Genomic DNA, 7,020 nt, shown 5'->3' with positions numbered 1-7,020 from the left:
GAAAGAAGGACTAGGGGAGACATGATAGCAGTGTTCCAATATCTCAGGGGTTGCCACAAGAAAGAGGGAGTCAAACTATTCTCCAAGGCACCTGAGGGTAGAACAAGAAGTGGAAACTAATCAAGGAGAGAAGCAATTTAGAACTGAGGAGAAACTTCCTGACAGTTAGAAAAATTAATCAGTGGAACAGCTTGCAGGAGGTTGGACTAGAAGACCTCCAAGGGCCCTTCCAACTCTGCTATTGTATTGTATTGTATTGGATATAAACACTGGAAGTCTTTAAGAAGATGTTGGATAACCATTTGCCTGAAATGGTATAGGGTTTCCTGCCTAGGCAGGGGGTTGGACTAGAAGACCTCCAAGGTCCCTTCCAACTCTACTATTGTATTGTATTGTATTGTAACTTCCTAACAATGAGAACAATTAACCAGTGGAAGACCTTGCCTTCAGAGGTTGGGGTTTTTTAAGGAGAGACAGGAAAGCCACTTGTCTGAAATGGGTCTCCTGTTTGAGCAGTGGGCTGGACTAGAAGATCTCTAAAGTCCCTTCCAGCTCTATTCTGATTCTCATTTTCTGGATCTTAACAACAGCCATTGGTCACTAGGAGATCCAGGCCAGGGTTTAGTTCATTCCTTGCTGTTTCCAAATCCAAGGCAATTGTCTTTGGACTCCAAATTGAATGGGGGAGGTGGGGGAGGTATTGAGAAATCATGCAATGGAGGCATCTTACTTGCCTGTAGGCTGAATTCTCTGAGTGGTTTAGTAAACAACATTTTGTTTAATTCATTCAGTAATTAATCCTCTAACTGTTATTGGACTCAAAACAACACTGGCAACAGGGAGGCTGATGAACTGAGTTTTCTGCAGGGGCTGAATTTTTATGTGTCTGTCTATATCAGGGGTGTCCAAACTTGGGAACTTTAAGACTTGTGGACTTCAACTCCCAGAATTCCCCAGCCAGCCATGCTGGCTGGGAAATTCTGGGAGTTGAAGTCCACAAGTCTTAAAGTTCCCAGGTTTGGACACCCCTGGTCTATATCAACTCTGAGGAGTAACCTTTGCAGCACACCTTAGCTTGACTGCAGTGCACAGGTATCATGTACCAAATGTCTATTTTTCCTGAATTTGCCATTCAAAACTTGTTTCCTGCTGCCAGAGGCATGTTGAGGGATGATGAGTGGAAAGTGAGGGGAGAAGACAAGTCTTCAAAGAAACAGATCCTAAGTTGTCATTTTGCAAAAGAGAAGGGGCATTATATCATCAACTTTGCCCAACGCAGAAGACAACCTGGGTGACAACTGAAGAAAGGTAGCACCCACCCCTCTCCTAGAAGAATGAAATATTCTAGGAAATATTACAAAGGCAGAATATTTTGCCTAAAAGAGAAATAGAAATCTTTAAGAAGACACAAAAATATTTTGGTGCCTGCCTATCTACAAGACAAAGACCTTCAACTCCAGGGTGATGGGATTAGCCCTCACTCAAGATCCAAACCATTAAGCCATAATAGGAATTGCCTGAAGCCCCTTCATTACATCACCCAGCAAGATTCAACCAAGCCTGGGACTCAAGACAACCTACAAAGTTACCCCTGCTTGGCCCCGTGGCAGTCTGACAACCAATCAGAATACATTTCTTTCACAAGAACAGGAAGCAAGGTCAAAGCCTAAGAGAGGGTATAAATCTCTCTCTCTCACACACACACACCCATGTGCTCAATTGCCCAGGACCTCAAACCATGTGGTCCTGTCCACCATTAAACCATCTTTCCAAACAGCTTCCATGTTTCCATTGTCTTTCCCCTCACTTGGAATTGAGGCACAGGACCTAGTTACCTGCGGGATCGCATCCTACCCCATACATCCCTACGACCAATTCGCTCTCACAGAGAGGGACTCCTCCGGGTGCCGTCCACTAAGCAATGACAACGGGCGGCGCCCAGGAGTAGGGCCTTCTCTGTGATGGGCCCAACCCTCTGGAATGACCTCCCCTCCGATATTAGAATCACCACTGACCTCCGCTCCTTCCGCAAGAAACTCAAGACTCACCTGTTCCAATTAGCTGGCCTGGCCCGATCATAGTTTTAATCTTCTATCCTCCTGGCCGGTATTTTAAATTCCTGGGGTAGATTTTTAAGTTGTTTTAATTTTTTATTATTATTGTACAGATTTTTATTTAACTTGTTTTTACGGGGTTCCGATGTCTTTCTATGTATATGGTATTTTAACCTTTGTCTGTACACCGCCCCGAGTCCCTTCGGGGAGAGGGAGCGGTTTATAAATTTAATAAATAAATAAATAAATAAATAAATAAATAAATAAATAAATAAATAAAATAAACCTAGAGGTCCCTTCCAGCTCTATTCGGATTCATTTTATTTCTGATGGTCCAATAGCAATTGGTGTCCTTGTGCAAGTTTGCTAACTCAGAGCAGGAAATTAAGAGAAAGATAAGTCAAGGTTGCCTATTTGTCAAATTAAGAAAATACACTTTGAAGAATGTGATTTAACTATGATCCAAGACATTACAAGAATAGATGTAGTGGATGTGGCAGATATGCAAGCTCAGGTTGAGAAACCAAAGGATCGCCATTCAGGTTCCTCCACCTTTTCCTCATGCAAGAATGTTTGCCATTGGGAGAATCATCTTCAGAGAGTAGGCCATTCCTCTAGGTTTAGATGAGTGTTTCTCAACCTTAGCCATTTTAACATGAGTGGACTTAAGTTGCCTGAAATCTCCAGTCATCTTGCTGGATTAGACTATTTATAAGGTAAAGGTAAAGGTTACCCTGGCACATATGTGCTAGTCATTCACGACTCTAGGGGGCGGTGCTCATCTCCGTTTCAAAGCCAAAGAGCCAGCGCTGTCTGAAGATGTCTCCGTGGTCATGTGGCCGGCATGACTAAATGCCGAAGGCACATGGAACGCTGTTACCTTCCCACCAAAGGTGGTCCCTATTTTACCACATGCATTTTACATGCTTTTGAAGTGCTAGGTTGGCAGAAGCTGGACAAGTAACGGGAGCTCACTCTGTTACACGACACTAGGGATTCGAACTGCTGAACTGCCGACTTTCTGATTGACAAGCTCAGCGTCTTAGCCACTGAGCCACCACATCCCAATGGATTAGACTATATAGACACCTAAATTATCAAACCCCAGAAAAGCTGTGAGTTTATGAGTGGAGATGATGAGATTTATGCTTTGATAATACGTTCTATGCAATATTTAGTCATGTCAGAAGCCCCAAGTATCATGTGGTATGATTGACATGGGATTATAACTATCATGACTCAACAAACATATGATACTGTGTTTCACAAGTCAGCACAAATACGCTGAATGTGGATAAGGTGAAGATTGTTGTGTCTCAGCTCCTTCCCATGTTGTGTTGTGTTTCCCCTATCCCTGTGTCCCCACAGCTCCTAGAATGTAACAATTTCCATTCTCTACAACAATTGATGATCAAAGGACATTGCACCCATTCACTGATCTCACTGATCTCACATTGTATATTTTCATTCATCTAATGATTTAGTGCAGGGGTATCCAAACTTGGGAACTTTAAGACTTGTGGACTTCAACTCCCAGAATTCCCCAGCCAGCAAGAATTGTATATTTTCATTCATCTGATGATTTAGTGCAGGGGTATCCAAACTTGGGAACTTTAAGACTTGTGGACTTCAACTCCCAGAATTCCCCAGCCAGCCTGGCTGGGGAATTCTGGGAATTGAAGTCCACAAGTCTTAAAGTTCCCAAATTTGGACACCCCTGATCTAGTGCATTTTCAGAGAAACTGCAGCTTTATTGGTAGATGGTTTGATATTTCATATTTAGACTAATCATAAAGTTTGGGCTGATATTCACCGTTCTTTTCTCTATCCCTTTGTCCTTATCTGGAGCAGTGCCATCAACTCTACTTTTTGTGCACAAGGCCAAATGATACTATGTGACCGATATATCTACTACTGAGATTCAAAGTGCAAATGCAGAATTTTCTAGGTCTCTGTATCTTTCTTTCATCCCTGTAGTGTTTACTGTTTATTGATGATGGTATATGGCAGTGGTGGGACTCATTTTTTTTTTTACTACTGGTTCTGTGGGCGTGGCTTGGTGGGCATGGTATGGCTTGTTGGTGGGCATGGCAGGGGAAGTCTACTGTAAAATCTCCATTCCCTCCCCACTCCAGGGGAAAGTTACTGCAAAATTCCCATTACCTCCCGATCAGCTGGGACTCAGGAGGCAGAGAATAGATGGGGGTGGGGCCAGTCAGAGGTGGTATTTAGCGGTTCTCTGAACGACTCAAAATTTCCACTACTGGTTCTCCAGAACTGGTCAGAACCTGCTGAATACCACCTCTGGTGTATGGATGTTTGATAGTTGATCTTTGTTCATTTATGTCATGGGACATGGGACTTATTTTATCAATGGTTAGATAATAGAAACGGAAGTTAGAAACAGGGAAACAAAAGAAAAAGATTAGTGAAATAAAGAAGATAATGTTAAAAGAAGCAAATATTATGATTGTTACCTTTAATAATATTATTTTTAATATTATAGAATTAATGTAATGAACATTGCTGTAAACACTGGATTATTTGATTATTATTTTACAAATATATTTGTACCCACGAGACATTGTTTAATTGAAGATGGAATTACTACATTAAAAATAAAAAGAAATATTGTCATATTCGGGTAAATATTACCCGAATACAACAAAACCAGCATACCTATACCCGTGAAAATCTACGAATATATATATACACGAATATATATATATATGTCTGTGTGTGTGTGTGTCTGTGTTGTATTTGTGCTGATAAATAAATAAATAAAAATAAATAAAATAAATACATATATATCACATTAAAAGTATGTAAAATAAGTAGGATTAAAGCTAAATGACATTTTCCCAGTATTGGGTCCCATCGACAGCATTCTTTCTCACCAGCATGAGGTCTCCCTCTGCACATGTTAAGGATATGGTATCTGCCATAACGTATGTGAAATGAATTATTTCTCTCCACCTTCACACAGTTAACAGTTGCTACTACTTGTCTGTAGAAACCAAAGGAGGGATGTTAGATATTGAACTCACAGGATGTAGGGTAAAATTTGATTTATTTTTGCTGATTGTCTATGGAGATTCTCAGTCATCCAGATCATGGTTGTCCCAAAGATCTGACTTCAGAACTGAAGAAGCTTCTTTGATGAAAAGTGAAACGTCTTCAAGGAAAACAGGGTCCAGTTGCCTTTTGAAAAAGCACCTTTGGGACATTTTTGCTGATTCCAAGAAAGTCATGTTTGGACTCCGGAAGAGAATCTAAAACCAAAGTAATAGGACAAGTAATAGCGGTCCACAACACAATGGTTGTGGACCGCTGAGTTATGTCACTACATTCTCCTGCAGAGTCATTACATAAACGTAGGTCTATTGATTGGCTAACCAAACCTCTGATGTTTGCTGAAGTGAAAACATCACCTCACTTTTCACAACTCTAAAATCTGGAACTGAATGTAGATGGTTATGAATCACCCAACCCACAGCTTTTTTTAAAGGCGCACTTCTGCCAACAATTCTCTCACCAAGATGGACATTTGAAAATAAGAAAAAAAATACGTGTTCTTCAATGTATAACCAAGGCAACAGCAATACACTTTTAAAAACTAATTCCACACTAAATTTATCCATAAATTGTTAACTACCCCCAGTTTATGGAAATTAGATTAGCAAATGTGTGTGTGTGTGTGTGGGGGGGGAAATCTAGTTGTGTAAGATAAAGTAAGAAGGAGTTTTCCTCCTTCTTACTTTATGGATATGTTCATATTGTTTTCATGGAAACATACCACCAATTTGTTCCCAGTCTGATCTACACTAACCAGCTATAATCCTGTCTCAGTTTTTTTAGATCTATCTGTGAATGAGAAAAAATTGCAATACTCTTTTCTAGACTTGTGAAAGGCTGAGACCAGAATTTTTGCTGCTAAGTAAGGCGGTTGTTAAATGAGTCACACCCATGTTTGCAATTTTTTTTGCTATATTTAAGTGAATCACAGCAGCTGTTAAGTGAATCATATGGACATTAAGTGACTTTGCTTGTCAGAAGTTGGCTGGAGAGGTCACAAATAGGACACTGGGATGTTACAGCCATTGTAAATACTTGCAGGTTTCCGTCAGATGACTAGGGATGCTGCAATGGTTGGAAGTGCAGAGATCAGTTATAACAGGGGTCCCCCATACCGAAGCCTATTAGGAAACGGGCCGTGTAAGCGAGCGAATATGCGTGCGTGGAGCTCCCCTCCCTTGAGCTTTGGCGCGTGAACTCACACACACAAAGCTCCATTCGTGTGAGGGGTGGGCACTTGCACTCGTGCCCAAAGCTCTGATCACACAAATGGAGCTGGGCACGCTCACGCCTGCCACCCAAACAGAATCATTCCCCCTCCCCCCCCCCAGCCGGCTGGGACACCAAGCCAGAAAGGTTGTGGACCGCTGAGTTATGTCAATATTTTTAGTGCTGTTGTAACTTCAAATAGTCACTAAATGAATGCTTGTAAGTTGAGCACCTGCTGGGGTGTTCATAAAAAGTGAATATGGTGATGGAAGAATAATAGAGTACTCAGAGTAGAGGGTTGGATTATAAAATTAACAAAGCTGCTAAAATGGCAGACATGGCAAAGCTGCTAAAAGACTTATCTGGACTTTTTATGGACAGGAGAAAGGACTGAATTCACACTTACAGTCAAGGATATAGAATAAGATGGCAGTTACCAGATCAAAGGAAGGGTAATTCTATTTTTTTCCTTCTCTGCTTCTTTTTTCTTATTTTCTATTTCCTTTTTTTCTTTAGCTGCTTCTAGCTTTATTGAATTGAAAAATTCTAACTTTTTTTTTAAAAAGGCAGAAGTTATCCATCCAAAAAAAGTCAAGATAGAAACTGCAAACTCTTCCTTTTTTATGCATGTTGCATGTGATGCTTAGAGCGTTTCTCTCACTGCGGTTATCATCCTTTGCTA

This window comes from Natrix helvetica (genome assembly GCF_964273705.1).
Source record: "Natrix helvetica genome assembly, chromosome: 1".
NCBI lineage: Eukaryota > Metazoa > Chordata > Lepidosauria > Squamata > Natricidae > Natrix > Natrix helvetica.
This window is presented reverse-complemented; position numbering follows the sequence as displayed.